At 49.7% G+C, this 17,457-nt stretch overlaps 1 long non-coding RNA gene across 4 annotated transcripts in view; it reads right to left on the bottom strand.

The window, feature by feature from the left end:
• The window catches only part of LOC101749811, a 31,957-nt gene extending 14,571 nt beyond the window's left edge, over positions 1–17,386 (bottom strand). For 2 of the 4 annotated variants that reach the window (XR_006931390.1, XR_006931391.1), the window contains exons 1-3: positions 17,192–17,386; positions 11,022–11,113; positions 6,252–6,461 (exon numbers count right to left, since the gene is read on the bottom strand). This is a non-coding gene — a long non-coding RNA (uncharacterized LOC101749811). Of the gene's footprint in view, positions 1–3,949; positions 6,516–11,021; positions 11,114–17,191 lie in introns of all 4 variants that reach the window. The other 2 variants (XR_005839494.2, XR_005839495.2) reach the window with 2 other exon arrangements.
• Between the last annotated feature and the right edge of the window lie 71 nt (positions 17,387–17,457).

Raw genomic sequence — 17,457 nt, 5'->3', positions numbered from 1 at the left:
TCTAACCCCTGAATTCTAACTGCCTCTTCAGACACTGAGGTACATCCCAGGTGGCTCTGTTTGGGATGGAGGTGCCCTGTGGGCTGTGCTGGGCAGGGTGGGGACAAACCCCAGTGACCCACCCTCACCACACGTGCCAAGAAGGATGGTACAAACATGACCTGTTTTACACAGTAGACATTATTTGTGCTTTGGGATTGGGACAGGAGGTTGTTGGGTCTGCTTGTCAGAGGAACACCACAGACAGAGTTACACACAGCCATATAATTCTGCATCCACAGCTCCTAATACTGAATCACTGCTGTAGGATTGTACACAGTGGATATTTCCTGAACCAAGGAGACAGTGCAGCTCCTCTTGGCCAAAGTTACGATGAGCTGTGCATTCTGTGTTCACCAAACTGAGCTCCTTGCTGGAAGTCCCACCAGCAGGCAGACAGCAATGCTGTCAGCAGAAGGAGGAGGACGCAGAGCACACTGCCCAGCCAGCTCCTACCGCCCGGGAGCACCACTTTGCCCCAGTTCCACTTTCCATACTGAAGCATCTTCCTCCAATACCAAACAGCACAGCACTAAAGCCCAGCTTAGGTGATGTCTTTTTCCCTCCTGAGTTCTTCTCTGAATTAGAACCGGACATATCTGCAGTGAAACTCTTTTTGCTGATCTGGCCTCCATGGCACGAAGCCACTGATGGGAGCCTCTCAACTTTACTTAACCTCTGTGTAGAGAATCACATGAACTCATCGCAAGGGGACCTCTCAGCACCGGGGGAACAGATGTTTGGGCAGGAGCTACACCATGCTGAGTCCGTGGTGTTCACTGGGGGGGTCTGCGGTTGGTTTGGGTTTGGTTCTTTTTAAAAGCTGCCCATTAGTAGGAGTTATTCTGAAATAAGCAGAGCTGCCCTGAAAACTGCTTGATGGGCTTTGCAAATATTGTTTTCTGGGTATGTTTTTCCTTTTTACCTGCAAGACCAATTTAGTGTGGTTGTGGGTGTGTTTTTGCTTATTTTATTACAGCCAAACCTCTGTTCCCGGATCTGAATGCAGATACATCTGGAACAGGAAACTAATGCGCTTCCAAACCTCGAGTTTTTCACTTTAAACCTGAGATAAAGAGGAAACTTTGTTCTAAAGACAGATGTATCATAACAAAGGACAAACATATTACCAGAGGGGCCAAACCACAGTGCTCCTGAGAATCCAGTACCTCAAAGAGCCAGCAAAACATGAAGAGGTGCAAGGATTCCAGTGCGTGTACTGAGCTACCCCTGCTTAACACCCGGACAGATGCTTCTCATGCACAGCACAGAACCGCAGCGTTATGGGGAGGTAAAGGTCTCAGGTAACATTCAGACAGTGCTCTGACACAGAAAGCCCCAAATTCCCCTCTATGGCTGCAAAGTCTGACAAAGACATAATGGAAATCAGCTTCCGCCCGACAAAAATGTCTCTCTGGCACATGGACAAGTCCGCAGAAACTTTCCGGCCTGCCCTCCAAGAGCAGCACTGCCATTTCCATTAAGCGCCTGAAAGCGCAGGAGGCATCCGGAACAGAAGTGCACTCCCAGCAAGAGCAGGCATGGCTCGGTGCTTGGAAGGCACTGCAGAGCCATCCTAAGTCATCCCCCAGCAGGAGCAGGGATCTGCCCCAGCACATCGACAGCCCCGTGACTTCCTACAGAGAGGAGCCCACACGTGGCCATTTGAGAGCACCTGTTTGGAGCTCTCTAAGGAACATCCATCAGAGGAGACTCCACACAGAGGTGGGCTGGAAATCCCTGTAGCACCTGGAGCTATGGCAAGCTTGGGAAAGCTCAAATCCGGCTTGGAGCTCTACAATGAGAGCAGAGATCCCAAGTGCCAGTGGCACACTTCCCCGGGCAGGCAGGGGCAGCAGGAACCAGCACCGTGCTCCATGCAACACCCCAGGAGCACACCGAGCAGGAGTTCCCTACACTGCCCAGCTCCACACAGCTCCCAGCTGCCACCAATAGCCATACATCAGCCCCAACCCAGAGGATGGAGCACGTACCCCTGTGCACACATCACACCAAGCAGCTCTCTTCTCCACCCTGATTGCATGGAAGTGGAAGTTGCACTGCTGCTCATGCAGGGAAGCGATGAGAGAAGAGTAATTAATGTATGTTTGGTGGTGTTCTAATGAAGCTGTGCAGCTGAAAGCAGGCGAGGAGCCAATGCCACGTGACCACGCAGCACTCCTTGGACTCCTTTCAGGAATCTCCTCTAAAGGATCCAGTTGTCCTGCACGACATTTTCCCCCCCAGACTGAACTAATCAATGTCTGCTACCAGTTATCATGGAGGGAAGGGGAACAACACATGCTGGGAAGCTGTTGTACATCAACCACTCTGTTATAAATATGCTGGAGATACAGCTATACGCAGTACTTTATTCCACCATTTATCTTCGTGCAAGCAGAAAGGCTGCGAGCGATGAGTGCCTGCTGCAGAGAGCACTCCTAAGTGAGGTTATTGCATTCTTGACTTAAGCCCATTTTTCTGGTTTCCATGCAAACACCAAAGAATTTTAAATGGGAGCACTCAGCCAGGGCCTTCCCATTCAGACAAAGGCAGCATCTCTCTACATGGGGGTTACACCCATGCGTGGCAGAGGGATGAGCCCAATGGGTTTCCTCTGCCTCTCACACGGGGCATCCCCCACTCGCTCACAGCCCAGATACACACATCCGTCACTGCAGCAACTCTCACAGGCACAGGGCAGTTTCTGAACGCAGGACTACGAATGCCTGCACCTCTACACACACACATACAGGTGTGTGCCCACAACCAAAGACAACAGGAATGTAAATATGTTTTACGCCTAATTATGGAAAGTACTTTGGCAGGAGGCGACCGGAGGCACAAAGAGCCACTATTTGGGCTCCTCAGGCTGCCGTCTCTGTTCGGTACACAATCGACAATATTTAGACAGAACGGGCCAGTTCCTTCCTCGCAAGGTAGCTTCCTGCGCCTGGCAGCCCTCGAGCAGGCTGTAAAATGACCTTATGTTTAAGGACAGCCTCAAATTAAATAAGCAAAGGGAAAACGCGCCCACTCGCTCTGCCGGCGGCTCTGCTGTTGTTTCACGGCGTGTTGGGGAGAAAAGGGAGGAAAACAGCAGTGTGCAAAGTAGAAGTTAGCATTAATCCCACGAGATGTCTCATTCGGGTTCTGCCTTCCTCACACCCTGCCCTGATCTGCTGCCCTTGTTCCAGCCCATGTTGCACATCACTTCTGAGAATCTGGCTCTGCAGTCAGACAGAGCTTTTCATTGACACTCAGATGCATGTGCAGTGAGTCAAAAGCCTTATTTTTATGTTTTATAGTGCTCCCACCTGAATAAATTCATTTTAAGTGCCACTTTTCCATCTGTGGATTATGACATGTTGGGAGGTCTGGATGCCACAGCCAGGTACCGAAAGGTAACGCATTACATGCTGCATGGGTCTGCCAAACACAGCAACCATCATAGAATCAATGAGGCTGGAAAAGACCTCAAAGATCCCCAAGCCCAACCCCGGCCCACCTCACCATGCCCACTGACCGTGTTTCCCAGTGCTACATCTCCACGCTCTGGAACACCTCCTGGGATGGGGACTCCCCCACATTCCTGGGCACCTGACTGCTCTTTGGAGAAGAAATTGTTCCTAATACCCAACTTGACCCTTCCCTGGTGAAATGTGAGGCCATTGCTTTTCATCCTATCACTCATAACGACTACAAGGCCCTGCAGAGTTCCCAGCCCCACAGCCCCCCAAGCACAAGCAGTGAGCAGCCCTGGACCCACAGCCACATGGGCAGTGGTGGGCTCTGCTCACAGGGTGCTGGGCGAGCAGCCTGGAAAGCCGAGAGGCCATGGTGCCAAGAAGTGCGACATGGCTCGGTGGAAAAAAAATCACTAATATGACATTTTTCCTAATCCACCCACCTTCCTGCTCCCCTCGGAGCACAACAACTGCATTACAGCAGGGCTTTGTCAAGCCAGGGCTGGAGCTGTGTGGGGAAGGGAGAGCTCCTAACATCAGCAGACCCGGCTCCCATCGGCTCCCATCCCACAGCACCACAGTGGGACACAGCCAGCATGCTGCCGGGCCTCTGTCTCCTCTCTGCAGGTGTCTTTTGGTGCTGATAAATTTGAATAGTGCTGCAAGATAAACAAAAGTCATAAGTATGAAACTGGTAAGAGCAAGGACCATCAAAAATGTGGTTAGCCCCCCACAGCTTGTCTATTCCCCTCAGTTAAAATGGCAAGTACGTCCATCCTCAGAAGTGATGGTCATAATCATGATGGTCACAATCACAGAGTGATTGCTACGGTGTCTCAGAGCATGGAAAGCTGCAGGCCCAGAGCACAGACTACTCCATGTGCAGCTAACAGATCTGCAGCTCTGCCCGCAGTGTGACCATGCATCTCCCTGTGCAACGTATCAGCAAGTTCAGCATCTTTGTAAAGGATTTGTCAGGCTTGAAATCCTGGTCACAAACAGCTCCAGATCCAAACATATTGATGTAAGCTTATTTCTTCCCATTCAGCATACCTCAGGTTTGCTGCCTTGCTCTGTACCTCTTTAGCAAAACAGAGCAGGGCTCAATTCATTCCATTCCTGCAAGGCACCTCTGACAGACTGAGCACTTCTGGCCAGGGAGGTGGCAGCGCGGGGCTCCTTCCTGCACAGCCCAACCCCTCACAGTAATGCAGGGACAGAAGCACTAGGTGGCAAAAAAAGCCAACAGGTCCTCATTAGTCACACAGAAAATGAGCATTAAGGCGTCCCCAAACCAGCGGGTTGTTCGGCTCCAGCAGTGATGGGCAGCAGCAGAACCTCACAGCACTATGGGGTTCTGCTCCCCCTGAAAGAACTGAACCAAGAGCTCACAAATACTGAAAGCGGAGGGGGAGAAAGGGGTTAAACCCCCTAATTGTTACTGAAATATATACATTCTTGCACATCGCTTCCTTCCTGGTAATTGCAGTATAAAAAAGCATCAAAATAAACAGTAATCCCCCAAAATGGCTAAAATGGGTCCGTATTCCAGATGAGAAACATCTGCAGCAGCAGATCTACTCTTTTCCTGGGCAATTACTTGGACAGCACTATGCTCTCATAGGTAAAATTATTCTCCTGGCCTCTTCTATCACTTCATAAATCAGATCAGCATTCTTGGAAGGGAAGTAAGGATCAATGAAGCCCTTTGGACAAATGAGAGCAGAAGATCCCACAGTGCTGCTCAGGTGCTCAGCGCGGCCGCTCCCACTTCTGGCTGTGTTCATTCAAATGGATGGGGAAGAAAATCCCTCAAACTCTTTAAATCTTAAAACAAGAGCATAATTTTTCCCTGTACCCAAAGGAATAGGAGAAGGGCAGGATTAGAGCAGTGCATTAACTGTCTGACTCGTTACCAGAGAATAAACAAGGACCGTCTCATTAATTTTGGAACCACTACTGCCAATTATGAAGGCATTGTGTTTGCCATACACATTGATTAGAAAAGCTGTTTATTTGAACTAATAAGCAGAAAATGAGCCGAAATAGTCTTTTCTTTATTTTTAATATGATAAATGGAATCAGCTATGAGTACATCTGTTCTGAGCCTCTTTCCCACAATATGCTCTGCCTGAAAAACATTCCCTGCTGTACCAACATCTCAAATGAATGATTGTCCCCAAAGCATCACCTACAAAGCATACAGTGGTGTGTGGTTCGATCCTCATTCTGCATTTAGTCCATTATCTGACCCAAACCACTCTGCAGAGAGGAGAAAACAGGCTGCCATCTACCAGCCAATGGTGGGACCTGAGCCCAGCCTTGCAGACACCCCTTGGCACATTGGCATGGCTCAGACAGGTGGGCTCATGCTGTCCAGGCCATCCCATGGACCTCCATGCCTTGAGGGCTGTGTCAATGCAGCACTACACCTCAGAACTCTCAGATTCAGCGGTCCCAAGCAACTGGTGTCAGAAACCATCCCATGCACCAGCAGGGAGGAGCCAGAGATCCACACTCAGTGCTGTATTTTCACCTCAGAACTATTTATTCTCTCCTTTTAAGGTTTTTCAAAGAATTCTGCTGCTAAGCAGCTTTAACTCTTGGAGCTTCCTCCCAGCAGGAGAAGCCCCAGGACGTTCTAAGCAGCAATGCACATACAAACTGCTTCTGGCTTAGAAAAGATGTCCAAAAGGTTTAAAAAAAAAAAAAAAACCAAAACCAAATGAGAGGCCACGTACCCACCTGTGCCGTGCAGCAGCCCCATCCCAGCAGTGATGCCCCATCACTCCAGGCTCTCCTGCTGCGCTCAGCCAGGGCAGCTGCAAGCAGAGGGGGATAAACGCCAGCAGGTAACCAGCACCTTACTTTAGGCTGTGGGAAGTCATTTGCTTTTCTGAGGAGGGATTCTTGAATGTGTCTGGTGGAGTTTTTAGGGCAGCCACGGTAAAGTTTCTGCATAAAGGAAAAGCAAACAGCTGAAGGGCCCTCCCCGGGCTTTGATCCTCCCTGCAGAGAGCAAACCATGAAGTGTTTGTTAAAATCCTAATCCGATTTAAAGCTGCTTTTGACAGTGTTGGGGAAGGAAGTGGCGGCTGCCGGTGCCCCACCGGCCGGGGCTGCTACAGCCACGCTGCACTGCCTGCAAAAAGCAGCAGCCACTGCGCAGCTCAGGATAAAATCCCCATCGGAGACAGCTTGTCCAAACGAGCTGTGAATGGGGGTCTCTTTTCAGGCACCCTTTTTCTCCCTGCAGCACAGATCCCTTTCCCAGCAGAGGCAGTGCCCCAGGCTCTGGCCAATTACCAGCTCAGCAGGTGTGTGCAGACCCCCGGTACCAAAGCTCCCACATGCAGGTTTCATGGGAGCAGGGAGGCTGCATGTAAATCTATTTATTTCTACTTTATTTTAAAAATACCGTTTCAAAGGGAATCAGCATCAAGCAATCTATGTAAAACTGATACAGCTATATACTGATATTCGGAGTGAATCTCCCATTATTTGGGCACAACAAAATGCTGATCCTCTGCCAGCCACCCACGTCCCTCCCTCACACAGCAGGAAGAGGTAGCACTGACATCACATTCTGGCTGCAGAGATGTTCCACCCAGCTGATGGAGGAGCAGCCACAGGCCCAAGTGCCCAGCTGTGCCTGTCCCTTGCTGAACCATAGGATCATTCAGGTTGGAAAAGACCTCCCAGATCTCCAGGCCCAGACCCACCCTACTATGCCCACTGACCACGACCCCCAGTGCCACATCCCCATGATTCTGGAACACCTCCCAGGATGGTGACTTCCCATCCCCTGGGCAGACCTGTGTCACTGCTGACCACTCTTTGAAGAAGAAATGCTTCCTTATATCCAACCTGAACACTGCCTGGTGAAACTTAAGGCCATTATCACTCATACTATTGCTGTTACCTGGGAGAAGAGGCTGACCCCCACCACGCTACAGTAATTTAAATGTACAACAAAAAAAAGCACAAGTGTCAAAACGGGCTCCTACTGCCCTGGCAGCCCGTACTGCTCCCATCCATCTGAGGGTCCCACTGGAAGCCCTGGTAGATAGCCAGGAGGGTCACCTGTGGTCTCTCTCTCACAGCACATCCATAAATCGTTCAGCACCACCCACTGCTTCTTTATGTCAATACCTCAGCATTCACTGGAGCTGTTTTGCTGTCAGTAAAGAGCATCAGTCTTTGCTGGGAACGACACAGAAGCAAGGCAGGCACAGGCCCACCTGCAGCCCAGAGGGCAGCCCCAACTGCAGCACCCACAGCAGGGCAGCCCTGACTGCATGGCATTCCAAGGGGAGAACACAGGAACTCGAGAAATTTAAGCTCTTGGCATCTGGATTCTGTCACTGTAACAGGATAAAACAAAGCTGAGATCCAACCTTCTTTGGTCAAGTGTGGATCAGAAGATGAACTTGCACATTTCCACTTGGTGGGCCATTACTTTCAATACATACAATCCCCCAAGCAACTCTCAGGAGCACAGACTGTGACATGAAAACCAAGGCCAAGGAGATAGGGATGGGGAACATGTTGGCAATAGGGAGGATTTCGGAAGAGCTTCCTTGGCTGGAGCCGATAAGCAGAGGTTTGGCCTTGGAACTGTTCATAAATCCCAGCTCCAGAAAAGCTTAAGAGACTCAATGTGGTCATTCACACAGCAGGAGCAGTCTGCGTGCTTCGGACACAGGTGTCAGTGCTGGGGAGATCGGATAGCACAGCTCTGTGGGGAAAAATGCTCCTCCGTGTGCCAGCGTACATCCAGCCATGGCTGCTGCTCTCCCGTTATTGGATCCCAGCATCAGATGTGGGCTGAGGAGATGTTTCAGCCCAACAGTTAATGACTTCATATTTTTCAGGAAATTTCGGGAGGCGGTAGGAAAGACAACACGAGGAACTCCCCAGCCATTCCAAGAGCAACTTTTAAAGAGCAAAATGACCTTTACTTCAGTAGAATGTGCTTATGTAGCAAGAATGCTGCATTTTTTTTTTAAGTAATCCCTTTTCAAACAATTAAAATTCACACCCACACCATATGCGAGTACGCAAGTCAAAAGTCTCTGCTTTACATCATACGCAGCACTTTTAAATGACATCTCCTTTTTCCAGGGTGGAAAATCACAGTCAGCATTTGTATATAAATATTATTACACAGCTTGAATGTACAAGCCAGGAAACAGAGTGCTGCATGACAACGTGCTAAAAATTCCTCGCTGCATTTTTTTATGTTAAGAAACCAGCAGTGTTTGTACAGTAATTCCATTGTCACGCACGGCGCTCTGCTCACAGCGACAGCACCAACACCTCATCCCAAAGGTGAATTATAAGGGCACGTAGGAAATCCTCTCCTCCTCCTGTGGCAGTGATGCACTGCTCCCCCAAAACTCCAGAGCACACCAACACGTATGGTAAACCCCTGACTATTAGCTCTGACTACCTCTAAACAGGACTGCTTGAGGTTGCGTTGACATGAATTCTCTTTGAAGTAATCCATCTTAATTGACAAAACCCACTTTTGTTAACTTTCAACCGCCACAGCCTTCTCTCATAGCCTATGAGTGACTGATGAGGCCGATGGCCAGGGCTTGGCTTTCAGTTGGGCTAAGATGAAGCACGGGATCAGTTGACCACGCAATAACTTGTTCCTGTCCACTATCTTTCTTCTGGGAGATTCTACCTTGCTATTCAAAGAAACAGAAGTTTAACAGTCCTGGCCTTTGCATCTCCAGTCAACAAAGGGCATAATCTGAAATTGAAGTCTTCAGCCTTCAGTCCTTTGAATCCTAATCCTCTCTATCAAATGGTGAACTCTCTACTACTCCACTGAACACCAGAAAGTCAGAGATAACTCAATAGCCTTGGAAGTAGACTTAGCTAGGAAGTAGCTTAGCAGAGGTCTTAGACTGAACTGAACTTCCACAGCTCCTGTAACCCAGAGCCAACAAGACCTTACCTTGTATATCAGCTTTTCTTCTTGTTCCCCATTCCTCAAGCATTTTCCATCCGCCACATAGATCTGAAAAGCCCTTGCACTGCCCTGTGCACCAAAGCTCATGTTGTGAGACATGCATCAGGACTTCGGTGTGCCTTCCCTCACCCTCACATCCCATCACTCTTGAAATTTGGCCTATTTTTGCCCACATGCATCATTAAGTCTTTGTGTCCTCATCGGATTTTCCTGTCAGGGCAGTGACTGAATTTCTCCTTGACTTGTTCCCTCCACTCCCAAGGACACCTCAGCCCAACAAAGTCCCTCACAACAGATGTGTGTCAGCTTACCAGGGCACAGCAGCAGCACCACTCAGCCCAGTAAGGCTGGCACACCTCCACAGCCCCACAGTGCAAGCAGGAGCTGGCGATGGGTCTGAAGAGGAATCTTCACGCCAACCACCCCTATCTTACTCACAGAACAGAAAGCTAAGGATGGACAGAAACAAAGGATACTGCAGCTGAGATGAATCCATCACATGCATTAGCCAGTGGGAGCTAGATGAGACGCAGCAGCACAGAGCTGCAGCAGAGGACAGATTTGAGGTGCAGGTTCGTACCCGCTAAGAATGGTTTGGCAGTGAGCTCAGGTTGGATATTAAGAAATATTTAATCCCCAAACGAGCAGATAGCACTGGCACAGCTGCCCAGGGGGCGAGCAGTCACCATCCTGAAGGTGCTCCGAACATGGGGATGTGGTCAGTGGGCACAACGGGGTGGGCTGTGGTTGGTCCTGGGGATCTGAGAGGTCTTTTCCAACCTGAATGATTCTATGGTTCTATGAACAGAAACAAATTTCTCAGGGACAGCCACTGATAGGGCACCCAAGGCTGCCCTGGAAGCACAGCTGCTCATAATGGCTGCAGAAGACAGCAGCATGCGGGGACATGGGGGAATGCAGCGCTCAGCAAACCACGGCTTCAGCATCCGCCTGCTCACCTCATCACACCAACATCCCCAAGCCTTCTCCTTTCTGCACATCCTCCTCCAAACCTTAATGTCAATATTGCATTCAAAGAGTCAGCAGTTTTCTTTGGCAAGGAGGTACAAAGCCGACCACTTCCTACCTCCAAATGGCCCCAGCTCGCACCACAGCTCCACGCAGCGCACTCCGTTCGTATTTCTCAGAGCACAGAGGAGCTCCTGAGCCCCATTCCTTGCCCTATCCACCACAGATCGATGCGGTGCTGCCTGGCCTCTGCCCTTCAAGGTCGGGAAAACAGAGCACGCAAAAGTGAGCTAATATTAATTTCCAGTGCTTATCTGCCTTTGTTTGTGAGCAAGGAGGGCTGATTGCGGCACACAGAAAACACATCGTCTGACACCCACTGCCCAACCTGCCCGTCCTGAGGCTCCAGCATCAATAGCATCACTGCCTCACAGGGAAAAGAACCCCAAGGAAAGCCAGGAATGGGGAGAAAAAACACAAAAGCATCCAAAAATCTCATAAGCAGCAAAGCATGAAGGAAAAGCTTTCAGAGATCTGTTAAAGGCAAATCATTAAACATTTACTTTTCTTCCTGTTGTTAAGGTTCCACGTTACTGCACCATCCAGCAGGCAGAGCTGCAGCAGCTGCGGGTATTCACAGCATTAGGGCTGCTGGCTGAAAAGGGGGAAAAAATAAATAAATGTAAATCCTGCAAAAGGTAACAGGTTAAGCCCACAAAGAAAAGTTGATTTTAAGCATTAAACCAATCCTTTGGAATTGTGTACTTTTCCAGTCTGTAAGTTCTTAATGGTTATAAGCCGGGTATTTTCAAAGCTGGGACAGGAAGAAATTAGCCAGGAAAATATTTAAGTGATAGAATATGGTAATTGCATACAAGGATGTGACTCCATAGTGCTCAGCAGTGCTCCACAGTGGGACGGATGGGCTCCATCACCCCCACTGCAGTGCCCAGCACGGGATGGGCAGTGATGGAGCAGTGCAGGGGGCACAGAGCTGTCCCATGGCACAGCTGCTTTGGGAGCTGCACACCTCAGCTGCTTCCTTCTGCAACGAGGGCAGCTCTGCAATCTCACCTGGAGTTAAATCAGGGCTGTAAATCATTAACAGCTGCTATGAGCTATCTGCACACATCCAGTCAGAAGGCTGAAAATGACGGCGTGGGGATGTAAACGGGGGCCACATCAAACTGCATTCATGTCAGAGGGCGGAAGGAGCTGTGGTTAAGATATGCAGTTAATCATCACCGACCCCATGGACACAGCAAAGAGCTGCAATACGGAATGTTTTTACTATACAAGGCATTTTAAACCTTAACCTCAGGAACAACAGGAACCGGTTAGCAGAAACACTGTTACTACCACAGCAGTTAAGTTGTAGCTAAAGGGCCACAACGTTTATGCCCCTGAATGCTGAGGGTCCCAGCCTGCACCAGGTAGGATGCACTGACCTATTCCTGTCAAAATAAAGGTAAATTTGCTGGCTGCCTTTGATCCATTCATTGTGATACATGTGCAAGAACTAGGCAATATTGAAGTGCTTGTCTTGCTGCTCACTAACTGCATCATTTCTAAATGGAGCCTTGCAGGTAAAGTCATGCAGTATTTGAGGAAGGAGGGACAGCTTTCTGCTCTGAGTGGGTCCAAGCACAGCATGGGGCACAGGCAGGAGGCAGCAAGCTGTCAGGGTACCCCATTAATGGGGGGCTCTCCTCAGGGACTGGTGCTGGAGAGCTGAGAACAGCCCCAGTACTGGATTTTCCAGGATCTCAGTGCCCTGCTATAGCACTAAGAACACCACAAGGCTCTGTAGCACTGCTCTATAGTCACGGTAGCTTTTAATGCCAGTATTTTTCCACAGCGCTGCTTTGTTTGTCAGGTAACACAATTTCCTCTGTATGAAAATTCATTTTCTTAGTCAAGAGTAAACAGAGAGGTTTTGGAGAAAGAGAGGCCAGCAGGTAACAGAGAGCTGCAGTTGTTCCCTTGCACTTACACACTCATAGCCCAGCTGTCCCAGGGCCACTGCCCCGCTCAGCTCAGCCCTCAGCACGCTGCCATAGGGACAATGGGAACAGCAACACTTCCACTGCCCCGAACATAGGTTTGCATTTGTTCATTTTGTTGCTAAAAATGCTCCAGTCACATGGGAATGCCTGGGAATGCAGCCCAGGAATTCTGTTTGTAAGCAGAACTGTATTTCTGGAGATTATTGACCTGAACTGTAAATAAATATTCTGAAAAAATATTAGAAAGGTTCACAATTTACGGTCCCTGAGATCGTCTATTCAGTCCCAAACAGTTGGCGGGGTTCCCCACGGGCCCTCATCCATCTCCCTGCAGGTAAATAGCCTCATTCCCCTGCACCGGTACTGAGCAGATCCGGCATCGTGTCCAGAGCCTGTGATGGGAAAATCCATATCTAAGATTTCCAGAGTCTCTGCCTGATAACACACTTCGTTGCTCCACCAGTTGGGCAGCAGTAAAGATCACAGCAGCTTCAGCAGAGGATCCTGTCTGTTCATTACTGCCAGCCCCTATCTTCCTCTCCACCTCTATCTGTGCAAACTACAGCTATGCACAGTCACGAATCGAAAACCTTCATTCCTGTAAGGCACCAACTTCTGCATTTGCATTTACCTCAATGGAATTTTTCCTCTCAGTGAATTGCAAATGCCTCCGCTCCACTGAGGTCAGATCTTGAGACTGAGAGAAAGCATCACCCAGGCTGCCATCCTCCAAGAAAGGAAATGAATCAGCAAACATCTTCAAACTGGCAACGTTTTGAAAAGCAAATGCAAAGACAGAGTGCTCAGCTGGAATGGAGGACGCCAGGCAAGTCAGGTATAAGTGCAAAAACTAAAGAACTGTAATACCTGATCCTGCAGAAAACATGCATACATCAGGCTTGCAACCCAATAATCCCAGTGCTGTGACTGGGAAGTGTATTGCAGCACTGGCAGCTAACTGCACCTGTCTGGAGATGTAGGAGTCCTGTCGCCTGAATACTGGGCAGTTACATGTTTGGGGGCTTACAGGTCATACAACACTTCTGTTCAGCTCCATGGAGACCCCAGAGCTCTCATTATATGTTTTATGAATTTTTATCCTATTTTGCTGAGCTCATGGTTTAGTTAATGGCATAGGTTCTGTTACTACAATTGTTCATAAACACTAAATTATTCATGTAGAACCAGGTCAATAGATATTAAAAGCTGAAGCAAATTACAAAACAGAAGTCAGCGGTGAACTACTGCAGAAAGCAAAGTGCTGGTGCAATGGTTCCATCCCAAAGACAGCCCTCATAGGCTGCCATGAGTTGGCTGCCGGCACTGGGAGCCACCTGAAAGCATCAGCAAGGGGACATGCTTTGGGAAACATTTCCCTCTGGGGACAGCCCAGAGTGCCTCAGGATCCCCCCAGCGCCCCCAGCCTGCCCTGAGGCGTTGTGTCCCTTCATCTCAGGTGGCGCCTTCCTCTTCTGAGCACAACCTCCCAGCTCACCCTGCGGGTGTGCACTGCACAGAACTTTGTCTGGCTTTGCTTCTTGTTTGTTTGCTTGCTTGAAAACCACTCCTGAGGAAGTGGCACAAAAGTGCACACAACAAATCGTGGCTGCAGCACCAATTCAGGACTGAAGGGCATCCCCAGACCAGGCTGTGACACCCTCATTGGTTGTGAGCCCATGCCATGCAGCAGCAGTTACTTTCATTCCTTGTGCTAGAGCTCAAAAATAAAACCCAATGCTTCCACAGCCAGGTAAAGCCATGGAGCAAAACTGCCAGGGAAGGAAGGAAGCGGAGCACAGTCAGTGTTAATTATGCAAAACAAGATGTGACTTCAAGGATGTGAGTAATGTCTGGGTACAGACAACAGGTGCCTGATAGGGCAGCAGGAAGCACAGAGCTTTCATCTGCACCGCAGCACCGGACAGCTGAGATAGCAGCCCGTGTCACTGAGATAATGACATTTAGTCACCTCCAGGGTGGACTGCAAAGTCTGTGGAGGAGTTTGGAACAGAGGGGACACTGCTGCTTCATATCAGCAAGGAAGGCTTTGGGCAACAGCTATACACAGCGGTGTTTCAAAGCGAGATAGAGCCCAGCACTGAACGGGTCTGGTACTGCCCCTCACCCACAGCAATATAAAGTCTGCTCCAACTGTCCCCTCCTGGGTTGCACAGGGGAGCTCATGGAAGCAATAACTCCTGGGGGAGCAGCCCCACACCAGCAGTGCTCAGACCTCACACCCCTCCACCTCTGCATACACACTTCTGCCATCCGCTTTGTGGCGCTTGAGTTCAGCATCTCAGCACAGCCCCAGTTCAGGCTGTGGCAAGCAGGGTCACACACACTGTGACACAGCAGTCACCATTTTGCCAGTATAGTTACCATGCCCATTTTTCTCCAGGTATCACAGACCAGGCCTGTAACTGCTGTCAGCAGTGTGATAGAGGAGGGCTCTCACAGTAACCATCACACAAATTATCTGACATGGAACAAATATTTGACACAGTACATCAGTAAACACATCCCAGTATTTCCTACTCTCCCTACGGCTGGAATCCTCGCAGGGTCAAACCCATCAGAAGCACACAGTGCTGCCCAGGGTGGATTTTGCAGTAGTGCTTTTCCGTGCTTGGGAAATATCATCTCAGTGGATTAAAAGACAAATGCAGCCATATGGGTTCTATGAACCATTTCTAAGAGTTAGGTGATAAAACACTGGAATTCCCTTTTCTCATTATAGTAGGAAATTTTAATCAACAGCTCGCATTCGTATAACGCACACAAAAGTGGTTAAGCAAATAATGAGAAGGGGAAAGTTCTCCTCCTTGTGTTACCAACAGATGGCAAAACCACCCATTAGGGCACCCTCTGCTTTCAAGAGGAGGGGCCAGATTTAAAACCTTCCCTTTTGGAATGATTTGAATCCAATTCTGTAAGCAAATCAAAAATATCAGTCTGGATAAGGAATTGACTTCTTCTGCACACAGGAGCACAGCCGGCGTGCTGCCTTCCCATAGGGAAGCAGGAGGAGCACAGCCTTAAAAACAGGGTGGCTGGAGGTGCTGCATGCACACAGAGCAGACTGCAATGTGTAAAGGTATCACGAGGCTGCAGTTCTACTGCTGGGGCTTTTGTCAAGAGCGTTTTGTCAAGGGCTTTGCCTATAACCACTGTGCAATTGCAACACTGCCTGCTTTGCTGCTACGTAGTGGTTTGCAGCTGGCATCTGTGCAGTTCGGGTTTCGTGGGGAAATGACTACTGCAACCGAGAACTTCCCTCACGTTCACTGTACTAATCACTCTGCAACAGAGAAATCAGCATCCCTACATAAAAGCTTTTAGTTCAGGGATGTTTGGCTACAGAGTTACTGCACACCTGCAGAACTCAAATCAGTGTTGGATGCTCACACAGACACAAATGCTGAAAAGCACAGTGAGAAATCAGGGCAGATCCGCTGCTCAGGCATTTGAGCCTTTCAGCTCTGAGCTGGCTTCATAGAGCAGAAGGTTATTTTTGAGGGAATTCTAATTCCCTCAAATTATATTATGAGTGTTCCCCCCCAGCTACTTAACACTGTATTTCCTTCTATTGCCCATTTTCTTGCTAATTTTCAAAACCAGACGGGATTCCTGACCTTTAAAAAGCACATTGTAAGGCCTACCAATAACAAAGTAACGTCATGAACAACCATATTCTCTTACTCTTAAGAGAAAGCATCAATCTCGTGTATTTGAAGTCAGTAGTATTATGAGCATGGCTCAGACAATTCTTTAGAGATTGTCTTTCTCGTGTCCTTTCCCTGTCAAACTGCATCTGCCCACGACCCACAGCCGCCGCTCCCACTCGGAGCGATCTCTGCCCTCAGAGACAAACACGTACGCAACCAAACGATTGGTCTTTGAGCGCACACTTCCGTAGGGAGAAACCTTCCCAGGAGGCGTATCTGCAGTAGGGGGCAGAGCTCACACCGGCAGCGGCTGAACGCGGACCTTCCCTCACTGCTGTGTGAGCTATTAAACGTATGCTGCAAGATGACAAAGGGGTTGGTTTGTAGGCTGAATTTTACTCTTCTCACATAATAAAAATACATCATTATTCCTCGTGCATTTTCCCTGTAAAGCAACGTGCTCCCGAGGGAGCAAACCCCAGCCCGGGGCCGTTCTGCACCAGCTGAGAATTGAAGGGAGGTCTCCATTTGCTGAATTGGATCTGAAGCACGTAAGAGCAGAGCGCGCAGAGACAGGGCCAGGTTTGCAGGGGAGCCCCACACCTACCAGCAAACAGCGATTGTGAAGACCATTTGAAAATCTGAATCGGGGGCCGCCTTACGCTGCGGGGCTGACAGCAGCCTCGGCAAGGAAACAGCTGCAAAGCTGAGAGCAGCACCGTAACGCCCCGCTTCCATCGGGCGAGACCACATCTCGGATGCTCGGTGCGAACTGCACAGCTCTGCCCCTCATCTTCTCAAAGGAGAAGGGCCATGAAATAAATCCACACGCCACATATGTAACGCAAACGTAGCCTCAGCTTTTCCTCGCTTTTTCACACCGATGTTGCCAGCACAACACGCAACTGCTATGCACGAGCAGAAGGAGGTGCGGGTGCGGTACCACCGCAACGGGCCCGCAGCCCGAACAGGACGGCTGCCCCCAGCCCCGCTCCGCGCCCAGAGGTACGGGGGTGCCGGAGCCGCCACCGCCGCCCCCCCTCCCTGAGCCGCCGTTACCTTCAGGCCGGGCAGAGGGCGCGGTACGTGCGCAGCTGTCACCGCCTGCCCTCCATTCACAGAAAAATAAATAAATAAATGAAGGGGGGGGGGGAGGGGGGACACGCAAACAGCGAGCGAGAGCCGTATCCGTTCTCCGCGGCTCGCAGCCAGTCTTCCTCCAGCCCCCCATTCATAAAAGGGAGCCGAGCATGCGCCGTGGCGCCTCGGTGCCCACCCATTCATAGAGTAGGGAGGCCGCGCCTGCGCAGTGGGGGCCGCTGCCC

The sequence above is a fragment of the Gallus gallus genome, chromosome 13, assembly GCF_016699485.2.
Source record: "Gallus gallus isolate bGalGal1 chromosome 13, bGalGal1.mat.broiler.GRCg7b, whole genome shotgun sequence".
NCBI classification, from domain to species: domain Eukaryota; kingdom Metazoa; phylum Chordata; class Aves; order Galliformes; family Phasianidae; genus Gallus; species Gallus gallus.
Note: the sequence above shows the minus strand (reverse complement) of the source record. Positions and strands in the feature narration are given on the sequence as shown.